We start from the raw sequence: 17631 nt of genomic DNA, 5'->3' as shown, positions 1-17631 counted from the left end.
AGTATGGAGGTTCCTTAAAAAACTACAAATAGAACTACCATATGACCCAGCAATCCCACTACTGGGCATATACCCTGAGAAAACCAAAATTCAAAAAGAGTCATGTACCAAAATGTTCATTGCAGCTGTATTTACAATAGCCCGGAGATGGAAACAACCTAAGTGCCCGTCATCGGATGAATGGATAAAGAAGATGTGGCACATATATACAATGGAATATTACTCAGCCATAAAAAGAAACGAAATTGAGCTATTTGTAATGAGGTGGATAGACCTAGAGTCTGTCATACAGAGTGAAGTAAGTCAGAAAGAAAAAGACAAATACCGTATGCTAACACATATATATGGAATTTAAGAAAAAAATGTCATGAAGAACCTAGGGGTAAAGCAGGAATAAAGACGCAGACCTCTTAGAGAACGGACTTGAGGTTATGGGGAGGGGGAAGGGTGAGCTGTGACAGGGCGAGAGAGAGTCATGGGCATATACACAGTAACAAACGCAGTAAGGTAGATAGCTAGTGGGAAGCAGCCGCATGGCACAGGGATATTGGCTCGGTGCTTTGTGACAGCCTGGAGGGGTGGGATGGGGAGGGTGGGAGGGAGGGAGACGCAACAGGGAAGACATATGGGAACATATGTTTATGTATGACTGATTCACTTTGTTATAAAGCAGAAACTAACACACCATTGTAAAGCAATTATACCCCAATAAAGATGTTAAAAAAAAAAAAGTCCATATAAAACATTAAAATTAATGATAACTTTAAGAGAGACCTACTTTTCTTTTCTTAGCAAGCAAATCTGGCCTTTCATTACTTCTTTTATTTTCATTCCTTTATATAATATTTATTTCAGCATGTGTTCATGCCTGTGTGTGTGTATCTATATACCTCAAGTTAACTGCTGATGAAGGCAGGAACTGCCCTTCATAATCGATGTCCAGCATCCATGTTTATTGGGAATCATTCTATAGTCTGCAAACCAGCAAGGAGGTCCTTATAACAGCTATTCTCTGAGTTTTTTATAATAAGACTTTTTATAATTATTACGTTGTTAAAGATATATAACAGATTTATATTTTTCTTTTATATGGAAATAGAGCTGGAATTTGAGAACATGTGAAGTTGGGCCTTCTCAGCTTCTAGAAGATGAAAGCAACATGTAATCCATATTTCATGACTTACCTATGTATTGTCAAGTTCCTTGACAAACAACAAATCATTATGAATCCCATGTCCATACTGGCACATGACTAGTTTGAAAATTTTGTTAGAGTTGATTGCATACAACTCTTGCTCTCTCTTTCTTCTCTCTCTCTTTCTAGAAAGCTGGAACTTATAAAATTAGATGAATTTTTCAAGAGTCAATTCAGGGTTTTTCCAGGGAAAACCTCTGGAAATTCGTTCTCTGCTTATCTTAAATTACCTATACAAGAGATAACATAGTTGTATCTAGCAAATGGATTTTTAAAAATGCACTCTAACACCTAAAACTAACTTAAAAAAAAAAGAAGAGAAAAGAAAAGAAAAGGATGGAAAGAAAACAAAAGATCTTACAGAACATAAAAGAACTACTTTGGATGTAAGCTAGAAATAAAATTTCTCTTATTCCAAGTGTTGTCAAATAAAGTCAAATTAACTCAGGTAGCAATTCAAAATATAGTGCTAAAAAGACCAAAATTAAAAACAAAGGAGAAAAATAATTGATAAAACATTATTAATACTCAAAATAGAAAGTGTTCTCAAACATCATAAAACAAGTTTTGAGGAATATATGCAGCATAGTTATCATTACTTGATATTTTCCATATATTATCTCATTTACTTGAACATTTTTCTATTCTCCCTCAATAGCATGGAAATTCTATGAGTCAGTGAACTTGCCAGACTTTTAGTGATTAGTAAAATTACATTAAATGGTATAATTTCCATATATGTATTCTAACTTGCTTTATTCTCAGTGCAAATTATTTTTTAAGTTTTATTCTTAGAGATTTTAAAAATTGTTTTCTGAGACCCTCTTTCCCTAACCTATAATTTCTTACAAAAGATCTATTTTCTCCTTTATAAATTGCTTGTTCATAGAAATGAAATGGTCAGGTTAAAATTAAACTTTTTAAAGCATGGTCTTAAGTTACTTATTCAAAACACTTTAATATATTAATTAATTATAACTGTTGCCTTACTAATATGCAAACTCCTTGCTGGACTGCAGATTCTGTGGCAAAGGTTCCCAAAAATATTTTTGTGGACTTCCCATGTACTTCAAAGGAACATATGTCTGCTGGATGCTGTCACCTCAACCCCAGGTGCATCCTGGCACAGCTGCACAACTATTGTCATTTTTACCTGAGTTGAAAAGGTTAGGGAGCACTGGTAAATGACATTCTACTACCCTTATGAAGAAATGAAATAAGGTACATCTAGCATGGGTTTTTCTTAGATATTCCAAGCAGTAACCTTTTGACCATTTTAAAGGTAATTAGTCCCCCAAATCTTTTCTTTGACCAGTTGGGCCCAGGGCTCCTGCCATCGGTTGTGATACAGTAAGCCAATCCAAGGCTCTGAATGAGAAGCCAAAAAGAACCTCAAAATGTGTCTGGGGGGACAACAAAGCCAGGCAAAAAAAAAAAAACATGCAGAAAGTCTGAAGAAGGAGACAGTGTTAAAGGGCAGGAAGGAAAATAAGATTCAGGAGGAATTTGATTTCTAGGTATACCTTAAGCTTGGCTAGTTTTCTTGGAAGATCCTGAGTTTGAGGTCTTCTATTATGGTGGGTACATATCAGTAGCCTAGTTCTGATTCTTCTCACTTTTCCTGCAGGAATATACTCAGAAGGATAAGGAGGATGAAGTCTCTAGAGCTAAGCATTAACTCTAAATTGCATGTGACCAAAAGCAACTGAGGCAGAAATGAAGCAGAAAGAGGTGACAGTACAGCCACAAAGAAGGGGAAGGGGAAGACAGAAGTGCCTGATATAGGCAGAGGTCAGAAATACTTGAACACGCTCAATCTTAGAAAAGATAGAGTTCCATCCAGGGCCCAGGATGGGGCAGACAACGTTCCTCACTGTCTCATTTTGTTAGTGGACAATTTTTATTTTATTTTATTTTTCTATTTCATACTTTGACTGAAAGGATAGAACCTTAGCCTGGGTTAAAAACAGGGCTCAATTCCAACTCTCTTGTTTGTACAGCTGAAAACTTTGTCTCCCCTCCTTTTGTGTTCAGTTTATCACCTTTCATGTTCAATTCGTGTTTTATCCTAGTCAGCTGAGGTCATCTTTCACTTCCTCGCATTTGCAGGCTTTTATTTTAAAATATTATCATTATATTTAATTTCACATGTCTAATTGTCTTGCCTCAGCATTTTTTTTAAGAATTAAATGGGTTCACATTGTTCAAAAATCATAGATTCCATATAACTCATTATGAGAGAATCGTCTGGGCAAAATCCAGAGCAGAATGTTAGACAAATAAATGGCTTAGAAAGAAGGGAAAGAAAAATTTCAAAGAAGAAAGGCAAACAGTTCCAGCAAACAATACTGGACCTACATGTGGTAGAGAAGGAAAGGACTCAACTTGAAACAAAGGTAGTTGTTTAAAAAACTCAACTCAGCCTTCCTGAAAGTATAGGGGAATGCCAGAGACAAATTAAATACTAGAGGTATATCTTGTTAGAAAAAATATATATACATATAGCAGAAACAAATCCCTCTCACAATCTGGAACCTTTAATATCTGAGGGAAGATAATCAATGTTTTGAGGGCAAATGGCAGATGCGTTGGTCTTCACCAGGCCAGTAGGACCACAGGGTGCAGGATCATCAGTAATAGATTAACTTTGGAGACCTGTCCAGGACAATTCTCCACTGGGAAAAAAAAGAGATGGTACTTTCCCAGGAGATGGGTTTCTCAGGCCTAAGCAATTCTACAGCAGGAGCTAATAGAAGGAATAAATATGTCCTGGGACCGAAAATGCCTATTCACAAGGACTAGTGGTGGCTATGCCATTAATATTGCCTGCTTTAAAGAACTGTAGAAGAAAAACAATAACAGGAAAAACAACAACAGCAGCTATCTGTTAGGCACTATATTTATATTTGATCCTTTTAACAACCTGATAAGTAGATGATATTACTAATACACTTGAAGAAGAAGAGAGTGACACAGAGGTTAAATAGTATGCCCCAGATCATAGCTAGTGAGGGAGAGTTGGTATGTAATCCCATACAGTCTGACTCCAGAATTAAGTCCTTAATGCAATGTATGGAGTGATATGCTATTAAGTCAACTACTGAGTGTGTATTTATATGAATCCACTTATCACCTTAAAGTTCAATTTAGTTACTTTAGTTAACTTAGATTAATTCTGTCTACACCAATCCTGACCTTCTTGTCTGACTCCATAGATTTATTTAAAATAAAAACATACAGAATGAACTATGCTTCCAGTAAATGCAAAGGCACTTCACAGGCAACACGATTAGTGTCAACTGCTCTTAATGCTTTTGACAAATGGCAAATTACTTGCAGACAAGCAAGCAGATGCTTCAAAATGGACCTGCGATAAATGATAAATGAAAAGAAAGCTAAGTTCAAAGCATGCCGAATTTTACACCTGCTGTTGAGTCAGCCCTGAGTGAGTGAAGTTTTACAGAAAGCAAACAGAAGGCCAGTTCTCTGTCACTGTGTCACTCTATCAGTTTATCGATGGACACTGATTTGTGAATTCTCCTCACTTTCACCTACTTCTTCTAGGTTCCCTGGAAAAATATAATTAAGAGCAAACAAACAAACAAAAAACAGAACTCAATTCGATTGATTAGTGCACTAAACGTCCATTTGCTTCACTAAACTTCATCATTCTTTTCTGTAACCTGATACTTCTTCAATGCCTCTTCCTCACTATGGTTTTAAACTCCACAGCGGTAGAGACTATGTCTGTTTTTTAATTGCTTTCTTTTTTATGCCTAACACAACACTTAGCACATAGCAGGAGATCAATAAATGTTTGCCAAATGAAAGAATACATGACTCACAGGAGCACAATAAATATTTGCTGAATGACACATAAATATTTAGACAGAAAAGTTTCCACTACAAGTCAGAAAGATTTCCAATATTTTATAAAAATATTCTATTCATCATGAATTTATCTAAAATATGAATAACTGAAATAAGGGCTCATCATTATTAGTGTCTCTGGCCATTCTTCCAACCCATCATTTTCTTATTAGAGATGGTCTAGTTTCTTGTCCTCACACCTGGGGTAAACTGCTATTTCCCAGTTGCTCTGTGACTTGGCACTTGAAGACTTGTTTAGAATGCTTGTACTTGTTTTTGAGGCTAACCACAGTCTCATGAATGTGCTACGGTTACTGCAATAATAAGCAATTAAGTACACAAATATATAAAATGTCTAAAGTAACTCTTTTGGTGTTATACACAGCAAAGGAGCAACACAAAATTTCTGGTATAATTTGTTTTAGAGTGAAATAATGCATAGGAATTTTCTACATAAACTTTAATGTAAGTGAATATATGTAAGAATTAATGAATGATTAAAAAAATAATTGATTATCTACCAGTACAGGACACTTGGTTGTAATTAAACGCTCTGCTCACACTCCTTTACAACTTTACTGATCCCAGCTTTTAGAGCTTCCATTAAAGGAAAGTCATAGGAAATCAGAGGAAAAGATTAAAATAGAGAAGTATATAAATGAACTAGCAGCAATGAAATTGCAATCTGCATACATTTTTTGTCTAGAGATGCATAATATTTAAAATCATGTTAAATAATAGATCCTATAGACATATTCTCTCAAGAAATTGAGTAAATTAACTTCCCTAAATCTCAGTCTTCTTATCTGTAGAATGGGAACTATAATAAATATTTTACGTTTTGGGGGGGGTGGGGAGAGGATACTAGCATTATGGAATTTATCTGCCCCAAATTTTCAGCAGACTTCTGTGAATAGTTGTTTGAATTTGCCATTCCATTTTTTCTTCTATTTAGAATCATTCTAATGTTTTAGTTTTGTCAATTTTCACTATTTTTCTACTTTTATTTAATTGATTTCCACTCTAACCTTGATTATTTCCTTTCTTCTGCTTGCTTCAGAGTGGCTTTTTCAGTGAATTAAGGTGAAAACTTGTTATTTATTTAAGATGATTCCACACATTTAATATAGCTCTTACAGCTATAAATTTCTTTCTAAGCACTGTCTTTTGTTGCATCCCATAAATTTGTCTGCATTTTCATTCATCTCAAAGTAGTTCCTAATTTCCTTAGCAATTTCTTCTTTGACTCATTAGTTATGTATGTGTGGGTTGTTTATTTCCACATATTTGTTCATTTCCCACATTTCTGTATTGATTTCTAATTTTGTTTTCATTCTGTTCAAAGGACATAATTTGTATGATCTTAATAATTTAAAATTTATTGAAAGGTGCTTCATGGCCTTGCATATGGTCTATCCTGGAGAACGATTCATGCACAAGTATCCCTGGGAGATTGGTTCCAGGATGCACTTCATATACCAAAATGTGCAAATGCTCATGTTTCATCTATAAAATGGTGTAGTATTTGCATATAACCTACTCACATCCTCCAGTATACTTTAAATCATCTCTAGATTACTTATAATACCTAACACAATGTGATTGCCATGTAAATACAATATAACAATGACATGGCAAGAGACTCTGCAGATATGACTAAGCTAAAGATTTTGACATGAATACATTACTCTGGATTATCTGAATGATGTCAGTGTATTCCTAGGGATTCTCATAAAAGAAAGGAGAGAAGAGACATAGTCTGATAAAGATGTGATGATGAAAGCAGAGGTCTGAGGGATATGATTGTCTCTCAGAATCTAGCAGGATTCTCTAGAATCTGAAAAAGACAAGGAAACAGATTCTCTTGTAGTTCCTTCAGCCCAGCTAACACGTTGACTTTTGTCCCAAAAGACTCATTTTGGACTTCTAACCTTGAAAAATGTAAAATTATACATTTATATAAATATTTTTAAATCACTAACTTTGTGGTGATTTCTTACAGCTGCAATAGAAAACTTACACAGTGCATTTTTCTCTCTCCTCCCTTACAGGTACTCCTATTATGTGTATGTTAGTCTGCTTAATGACACACACAGTTCTCTGAGACTCCGTTCATTTTCCTTCATTTTTTTTTACCTCTTCCTTCTTTGGATTGTATATTCTCTATTAATCTGTCTTAAACTATGCTATTTTTTTCTGTTGATAGTGAAATCTACTGTTGAGTCTCTCTAGAGAATTTTTCCGTTTTAATGATTGTACAGTTGACCCTTAAACAACATGGGTTTGACCTGTGAGAATCCACTTATATGTGGATTTTTTTCATTAAATATGTACTACAGTACTATGTGATCCATGGTTGGTTGAATCTGCAGATGTGGAACTGTGAATATGGATGTCTAACTGTAGAGTTATACATAGATTTTCGACTAGGGAGACGGTCGGCACCCCAACCGCTGCATTGTTCAAGGTTCAATTATACTTGTAAAATCAAGAATTTCCATTTGGTTCTTTATGATAATTTCTGTCTCTTTGTTAATATCCTGTATTTGGATCAGACTTTGTCATTATATGTTCCTTTTCTTCTTTATGCATGGTTTATTTTCATTCTTTGAAGATATTTCTCATGGCTACTTTTAAGATTCTTTTCTATTAAGTCAAACAGCAGTGCCATAGGTCAGTTCTGTTGGCTGCTTATTTTCCTGCGAATGCATCACATTTTCTTGTTTCTTTGCTTGTCTTGTCATCTTTCATGAAAACTAAAATTTTAGATAACATACTCTTTCAACTCTGGATAATGACCCACCGCCCCTTCCTGGGATTTTCATTGTTGTTTGCTTGTCTATTTCTTTAGTGATTTGGCTGGACTATTTTAATGAAATCTACCTCCCTTGCAGTGTAAATCCTCTATCATTGCTCCTCAGAAGGCGCAGCCTTAGGTATGCATTCAATCACCGTGGGATGACAACAGTTTCAGCAGGGCTCTTCTTGACTGTCTCTAATCTCTCTCAACATGTCTACCTCATCAGGTTTTACATCCAGCTGTTAGCCTCTGATACTTTTCTGCCGATCGTTCTATTGGTTTCAAAAATATCTTGGGACATAGGTTCATCCACAGTCCAATATACAGTCCGATACGAATTTTTTTTTTCATTCTTTTTTTTATTTGTTTTTCAGGAGTAGCTTTCGACGACAGGCTTTGAAATTTGTTAGGACCCAAGAAGGGCTTTTCCTACCTGTCTCTTTCCCTGGTTTTCTCTGGTAAACTACCAAGCTTATGGCTTTCTTTATAGCTGTCATGGAGCTACTAGCCTCATCTCAATAGTTCACCACCCAAATCTCCATTGTTTTTGAGAACTCCCTTACTCTTGAATTCCTGCACACTCAGTTCCAAATAAAGTCAGTTTCCATGAGGAGAGCTTCAGATATCTCTATTCATATAGGCTGTCTCTTTCCCTTGGCAGCATCTCTGGAGCTGGTGGCTGAGACAGTGGCTTGCTTATCTCAGAGTGACACTTGCTTTATGAGCAGAGCACTGGGCAGGGGCAGTGGTCTCTGGTTTTCTTGGCTTTCATATCCCTATGTGTGAGTGTGATAAGGACAGTAGGGTCCCCAGTGTTCTTGGCTTGGCATCTCTGGGATAAAGTGTCTATACTATGACTGTGGACTGGGTAAAAGAGGGACCTCCTGATATCTTGAGATATTTGCCTGAAATTTAGCTTCTGCTCTGATGAGCTGGGGTGGGAGAAAGTATAAAAAATGCTGGTGACTCCCCATCTCAGAAGCTAGAGGAAGAGAAATCCTATCTTATTGGCTATACCCACCCCAAAGGAAGTTTCCATTATGTTGAACTGGGGAGGGGGAGGAGTAAGGGAGTGGGTTGTGGCTCAGATGTCACAGACGCTCACTGTGCTTACGGAGATTTAGTAGATTTTCTTTAATGAATGTTTATTTCCTGTATGTTCTTAGAATAAGTTCCAGAAACTGTGAATGCTTATTCTTAAATAATTTTTTAAAGTTATTTTTGTTTACTGAGGAACTCTTCACACCACCATCCTGTTAAGTAAATCCCCAAAAGATTATTTTTAAGTTCCACATTAAGTTGGATTTGCCTAAAAATTTACCTAACTTAAGACAGTATTGCATATTCAAATACTTCATTATCTGATGAGCAATTTAATTCCTAAATGATTCTGACTTTTTTATTCTTACATATTTAATATATTTGAAAATTAAGGATTTCCCTTTTATTTTATTTAACTCTGAGAAATAAATGGTTTTATTAAAAAGATTCCTTATTTATCTATTCTTGAATTTTAATAATATATAACGTTTTCACAAGTATAAGAAAGTAGAAACAAAAAACATGTTACTTATGAAGAACTATTTGTAGAAGCAGATATGTAATAATTATTTTCAAACTGTTTGTTAGAGTACACAACTACAAATAATAATAATTTGAAAAACTGTGTATGATAAGTCAATTATTTTCACAGAGCCATAACATGTGTTTGCCTCTAAATGCCAGTGCTTTTTAAAATATAGTTTCCAATATTTTATTATTTCAGCTGATTTAGGACTAAGCAATATTTTACTGATGAGTTATAATTAGATAAAAGAACAGAAATTATGGTTGATAAAATAATTGCTTCCCTGAAAGAAAAATAAAGTTTTTTACATTGTAGAACAGTACAATCAATTAGTATATACATTAGTGGCACTTTTCATCTATTTTAAAATCTCATTATTTTATTTCCTAATGCTTTTCAATAGTAAATTGTAGAAGAACTGTTGAAAATTTTTTAATGGAATTATAGATTTTTTTGAGAAATGTGAGCTAAAACTTATTATTTTGCTTGAAGGTCGCTTTTTAATAAAAAATGCTCAAAGTATATTCAGGTTAAAATTTAAAAACGCAGATAAATCAACCTAGCATCATTTATATTCTTAATTTGAAAGAGCTAGAAGTCTATGAGGATTTCTAGTATTGCCACTAATGAATGATGGACATTCTTTTTCATGGTTAAACAAAATATTGATTATGGTTGTTGCTTTTATTTACTTATTTATTTTTTTTGTGGTACGCGGGCCTCTCCCTGTTGTGGCCTCTCCCGTTGCGGAGCACAGGCTCTGGACGCGCAGGCTCAGCGGCCATGGCTCACGGGCCCAGCCGCTCCACGGCATGTGGGATCTTCCCGGACCGGGGCACGAACCCGTGTCCCCTGCATCTGCAGGCGGACTCTCAACCACTGCGCCACCAGGGAAGCCCTGGTTGTTGCTTTTAAAGTAATTATGCCAGGCAGAAAAACAAAGGTATGCGAGTACAGGCTTCCACCAAGTTTCATACCGTTAAATTACCCACCAGAGAGAAACTGACTTAATTGTCTCTCTGACCCCAAACTCTAAGATGCCAAGGAAATATCCCCTGGCAATATTTACTAAAATCTGGCTTATGGAAGACGTACATATAGGATGCACTTAAGTCTAAGAAATTGTTTTAGCCATTTGTCCCAGTTTCAGTGCATCCTGCAGTCGATTTGTGAGAGATTATCCAATGCCAGGAAACCTTTCATTGTCTTAAACATGGGGCATTACCTTAGAAGCTATGGCCTGGATTGGGATTTGAGCCAGATGAAAGGAGACTGCAGTAGGAGTATAATGAGAGGACCAGGTACTCAAGAAAGCATTAAGTGGCAAGAGAGTGGAAGTGAGCCTTCTGAATAAAAGACTAACTTTTCCTCTGTCCCTCTCTTGATGCCTGTTTCTCATAAGTTTAATTATAAACCAAATCAGATCAAAAGTTCTTCCTTTATTCCCTTTTCATTCAATTTAAAAATTTTAATGTTCTAGTTTTATAACTAGTTTGGTGTGCCTTCATCAACATTTTCTAAAACCTCTCTTCAGTGTTAATAATACATCTATGACCCTGAGGCACACTGATAGGTACTGAAGTTGGCGGGAGAGTTTGGTGTGTGAATATGTCTATGATTTTGTGTATGTGACAGAAGAGAGAGAGGTGAGTGGGAATATACACTAAATCAATAATTTGAAACATGGCATACTAAAAAAGTCACTTCTCACAATTATATCACTCACAGACACATACCACCCCTTTACTCTCCTCTTATCACCAAGGTAAAATCTCCTTATCAAAGAAGACTATCTTCAGAGAAAAACACATTATACTATACTGATTTTGGAATAGTAGGTTCTCAATCTTTTTAATATATAGATAATCTTCTTCCTTAGAAAATAATTAAATTTTTAATCATTCACTTTACAGTGGTTATGCTTTTATTTCTGCTAATTGGGAAGATATCCATTGACCAAAAGCTCCATACATAAATATTTTCTATTAAACATAATATTATCTACAAAATTTTGAAAAAATATATTCTCACATGGAGGTGGGTGTGTTAATTAGACGGGAGGAATCCTTTCACTGTGTATATCAAATCATCACGATGTATACTTTAAATATCTTATAATTTTATTTGTCAATCATACTTCAATAAAGATTAAAAGTATATTACACATATGTAGACCACATGATTTTTCTTTTAGTCTTCAGGTAATCCTTGGTGTGCACAAAGATTTAACACTTCTAAAAATAAATTCTTGCTCCTAGGTGTCCTAGTGCGTAGGACGGGGACCACTGGTTTAAAGAGTGGTTTTAAAGCGATTTTGGTGCACGAACATTTCTTTAAAGGAAATTCTCACTTGAGAGGTCAATGGACTCAACAAATGGAGCTAAGTTGCTCTGCCTGGATTTTTGGATTTCTGTCCAGTTCACCTGTCCCTCTCCCTTGTACACCACTCCTCCTATCTCCTCCCCTGAGTTCCTCTTTGCACTCTATGGGATGAGCATTGAACCAACTTCAATGATTTATAAGAGAATTTATCCACGTAGGCAAAATCAGATCAAAGGACTCTTTCTAAAGCATAAAGTTTTAAATGACTAGATGTGGAGTTACAACTTTAAACATAAAGTTTAAAGAACTTGAATTTCTCTGTTAAATCCTACTTGGAATTCTTTTTTTTATTGAAGTATAACTGACCTACACTATGTCAGTTCCAGGTGCACAAGATAGTGATTTGATATTTCTATAATCATAAAATGATCACCAAGATAAGTATGGTTACCGTCTATCATCATACAAAATTATTACAATATTATTGACTACATTCCCCATGCTGTACATTTCATCCGTGTGACTCACATATTTTGTAACTGGTAGTTTGTACCTCTTACTACTTGAAATTCTTAAACCAGAATTTTTCTCAAAAGTAACCACAGGATTAGAAATTTACGGAAAAGAACTGTTGTATGTTTCACTGAGCTACATTTCATGGTAGAACATATTGCAGTTGGTTATCTGACCTAGAATGGTGAACTCTGAGTTATTTTCAATTATTATTATTCTATTATTCATTTTTTAACTAAGATGGATACTTAGATTTTCTAATAACAATGGCTCTTCTGTTTATTCACTTTTCATTAAGTCTAAAATGTAAGGAGTTGCATATTTGTTTCTCTTTAGGTTAAAAATTGGATTCAGGAAGTTTATGTTTTTCATCCTGTTGAAAGCATAATTATGATTATTTATTAACATCTTTGACTTATTGACTACTTTACTGCCAAGTGTTTTTGTTTTGACACAACTTAATGCTGCGTTCTGTGCTTTAAATACATTATCTCATTTAGAACTTTCAATAATCCTATAAATTAGACATTATTATAACAGGCATTTTCAGATGAGGAAACTAACATCCAGCAGGTAAAATAATTTACCCAAAGTCTCAGAGTGTTTGGAGAAGCCAGGTTCAAACTCAGACCTCACATCATAGCACTGATTCTTATTCATATATCAAAATGTCTAACAAAATGTTTTTAAATCTGCATTTCTCCTAAGAGGATATAAGGTTGAATAACATTTAATGCACATTTTCCATAAAAGAATAATGAATACTTAGTATAAAAATACAAAACAGCAGAAAGAGAAATTAGACCACCCATTTTTATAATGCCTACCTTAAAAACACTATTGCACGTTGTTGGCTTTTCCTTAATCTCATACAATATTTGCATAACTGTGAACATGATATCTGTGAAATTTTATATGCTTCTTTCTTAATTTCACATAACATAAGCATTTTTCATATGATTATGCCATCTTTTAAAAATCATATTAAAAACTTCATAATATTTTATTAAAACAGTAAGTATTCAAGAATAGTTAGGCATTTAGTTATTATAACATGGTCTCTATTATAAATCTGTTCATAATAGAACACATTTTATTTTTCAAAATTGTAATTATTTTCTTAAAAGAAGGTTATAAAAGTGGAGTTATCATTTCAAGTGACTATAAACACAGCTGTTTCTTTTTGCAGAATGCCAACACATTTCCAAAGGCTACTATTACAAGTTAACCACTTCAACAGACATGCATAAACGTGCACACTTTACTACATGTCACAAGTCTGCATAACATTATATCATTACATCAAGCAACAAACTGTCTGGAAGGTACTACAGATGAAAGCTACATCTTATACCTACCCACCTCTCTCCCTTTTAAAATACCAGTGAAACAGCAGGGGGAGGAAATGGATTCGTATCTTTAAAGACTTAAGGAAAATATTCAAAGCACCAATGACAGTGAAAGAAGGTACACAAGCATTCCTCCAATGATTCCCCCATGAGTGATTTCAAATGATTCAGTGATGCCATTACCATGCCTAGATCCAAGATCCACACAATTCCCTTCAGACAACTGTCACCTTGGCAGAAGCAGGCTAGAATATTTAAATGGAATTTTTATAAAAAATGGATAAACATACAACCATAGTTTCCTCAAACTAAAGAAATGGACTTCATCCTTTTGCACATTGCTCTGTCATCCTTTCACTGACCCTTCAGTCAGTGGTTTTTCCATACGTCATCAAAATTTCTTTTGTTTAAAACTGTGATGATTAATTTTATGTATCAACTTGATTGAGTCACAGGATACACAGATATCTAGGTAAACATTATTTCTGGGTGTGTTTGACAGGGTGTTTGGGAAGAGATTAGCATTTGAATCAGTGAACTGAGTAAAGCAGATGGTTCTCCCCAGTGTAGATGGGCAGTATCCAAACTGTTGAGGGCCTGAATAGAACACAAAGGTAGAGGAAGAATGAATTTACTTTCCACCTAACTCCCTGAGCTCAGACATCAGTTTTATCCTGCACTCAGACTGGGAAGTATACCATTGGCTCCCCTTGTTCTCAGGTCTTAAGACTCAGACTGGAACTACAGTATATACCATATACTATATGCTTTCCTGCTTGACTGCAGCTTGCAGATGACAGATTATGCAGTTCCTCAATCTCTGTCATCACATAAGCCAATTCTCTATAGTCTATGAAATGACTACCTCTCTCCCCCCCTCTCTCCTGCATAAAGAAAATAACATATCTATATCAGTATCTGTATCTATAGCTACAGCTATATCTGCTTTTGGTTCTGTTTCTCTAGAGAACTTATACACAAATATCTATGTTCATTTTTTTTTTCTCTCCTTACTGCCTGAATTATGTTTTTATTATTTCCTATTAACTATTATTTTAATGTCATCCTAGAGAATCCAACAGTATCCTCCACTTACCAAAGTTTACCATAAATTAATAATTTGAAAACTTCCTGTTAAAACACTTTAACTCCATTTATTCATACTTTAATGCAACAGTTGCTGGATATTTACTTCTATATATGTTATACACCCGCACAACATTAGCATTGCCATTTTAATTCAGTCAATATTACCTTCAAGGAGATATACATAATTACATATTTCCTTCTTTTTTCATTTCTACTTCTCTGACCTTCCATCTGGGATTACTTTCTTTCTCATAAAATAAAATCATTTATTATTTTCTTTAGTGATGGTAACAAATCCCCTTTTTTTCTGAAAGTGTTATAATTGTACCATTGTATTTGAAGAATATTTTATTTGGGTAGAATTCTGAGTTGGCAGCAATTGTTGTTTTTCTCTCCTCAGCTTCTTGAAGGCATCATTTCATTTTCTACTGGACTCCAGTGTTTATTTTAATAAGTCTTCTGTCAGTACTTTATCGCTATTTTGAAAGTAATCAGTTGTTTTCTCTAGCTATATTTAATTTTTCTTTCCTTTTTTAAAAAAATTTTTCTCTTGGGGCAGTAGGTATCAATTTTTTTTACAGTATGCTATGGTGTGTTTTCTTTGTTTTTATCTTACATAGAGTAAACAATCTTCTTGAATGTGTGGCTGAATACTCAGTTTTGAAAAATCTTTGTCAGTATCTCTTTTAAAATGTCCCTCTTCCACTCTCTTTCTTGACTGGGACTCCAATCTTAAAAATTTTTTATTTGACCAGGTGGTGGTCTCTCTTTCAGATCACAACTAATCTCTTCAGCCTTGTCTAATCAGCTGTTAAACTCAGTCACTGAATTCTTAATTTTATTTATTGGGTTTTCAGTTCCAGACTTTGAATTGAGTCATTTCAAAAACATATATGTATGGTTATCTTCTGAAACATTCTTCCTTGTCTTCCGCATTTTAAAGCACAATTATTTTATAGACATGTTAGACAAAATTTGAAGGAGCTCACCAAATATACATGTATATATAAATCTCAAAAGCCCTTAATTTCAAAATTGAGCAAAGAACTTTATTTTCTAGCAAAATGCTAAATTTCTGCATTAAATAAAATGATTTTATTAAGAAGTTTAAATTTTATTGTCAGAGTTATTTCTATAAAGCACATTTACAATTGACAACCTCACTATTGTACAACATCACGATTGACTTATTTCACCCTTTTTAAAAAATATTCAGCAACTGCTTATTGCTGTTTAATAAATTCTATGCTATATCAGGGTATGGGAAATAATTCAAAATAAGTATTCTAGGGTTCAGAGATTAGATTTCCCTGGATATTTTCATAAATGATTTGAATAACTGATAGATACTGAAATTATGATTGCCACTGCAACTATGGGGCAAGTAAATTAGATATATACTTCCAAAAGCAGTCTCAGTTTTCACTCTCTTTCTGATTACACTAACTTTAGGGCTGGATGGGCATCAAGTCACAGAGGCCTGAAGGACTGTGGTGCTTGGGGCCAAGGACGTAATGGGATGTACACTTTAAGAAAAAAAAAAAAAAAACCTAAACAGCTGAGTCAAAGGATGTACCATTATGAAAGGTTAGACAGAAAGAAGAATAGAAATAATCACAAAAAATACAAAGAAATGAAGCGAAAGTTGAAGTTCAATTTACGTGATGGGTTTGAGATACGGTCAGGCACTGGTTTAGTCCTTTTCCCGCATCTCTTCTGGGTCAGGAAAAAGAAACAAAACCCAAATAATTGCTAATGTGCTTTCCCAGCTTAGAAAATTTAACACCTCTAGACTAGATTGCCAGCCTTCAAACTCACCAAGTGGTATTTTACCATTATACCAATGGTATACCACCAATGGTATTTTACCATTATGATTTTTCCAGCTGATCTCTACCTAGAATGCTTTTTCTCTTTCAAGTATGTACAATAGCCATCATTAAAGAGCTAGTTTAACTTTCATACTTAACAGAAATCTTCCGTTTCAACTACTGTTCCTACGAAAGTGACCTTGTGTTTCTGTTAACTCAGTACTTTGATTTTACTTCTTTTATCATTAAAAGAATTTCTAACCATTATTCTTGGGGTTATATCTGTGGTCATATCATTGTAAGTACATCTGGTTTTAAATAATCTGGGATGAATCTGGTTACTTTATAAATTTTGCACCTACGCTGTTGTCTGCTAAATAATATGCTCTGAATAGTCAAGAGTATGCTTTTTTTTTTTTTTGGCCGCGAGGAGTGAAATGCGGGATCTTAGTTCGCTGGCCAGTTTGTTTCTATAAATAGTGAAAGTGAAGTTCACCACGATATTTGTGTGAAAGTTCTGCAACTAGACTTAACTAATTTACATAAGAAGATAATAATGAATTTTTATTTCAGCAATGTCAATGCCACTCTTCACATTCATGTCAGTACCTTCCATTACAAAATTACCTTCCTACATACAGCTATCAGAAGTTAGATCAAATTTATATTTGATTTGAAGTTTAAAAAAATACACAAGAACAATTTGTTGCCCTATATACCAAAGGCCCAGACATGCTGCAGAAGAATTTTAAAAATCTACAGTTTGCTAATTGATGTATAGATTTTTTTCTGTGATTTATTTAAAACTTTCTTTATCCAAAGGAACAAAAATGATCATTACTATCTACAGCAATATTCATAATACTTAAAGTTCTGTTCTATAGAAGCAAGTTGGAACTTGAACAAAAATTTACAAACACACACCTCACTCACACAATACAAAGTCAATTTCAGTCTGTCCTAACCATTTTGCTTTGTGGAAAACTTATAGATTTATACATACTAAGGAAAATCTCCACAAAATTGAGTAAACTGGGTTGGAAGTGAGTAGAGTACTTAGGTTTATACCGGAATTAGGAGAATACTCAAAAAACGGGGTGGCAGAGATAGGGGAA

This window comes from Tursiops truncatus, chromosome 5 (genome assembly GCF_011762595.2).
Source record: "Tursiops truncatus isolate mTurTru1 chromosome 5, mTurTru1.mat.Y, whole genome shotgun sequence".
In the NCBI taxonomy this organism is placed as follows: Eukaryota; Metazoa; Chordata; class Mammalia; order Artiodactyla; family Delphinidae; genus Tursiops; species Tursiops truncatus.
This window is presented reverse-complemented; position numbering follows the sequence as displayed.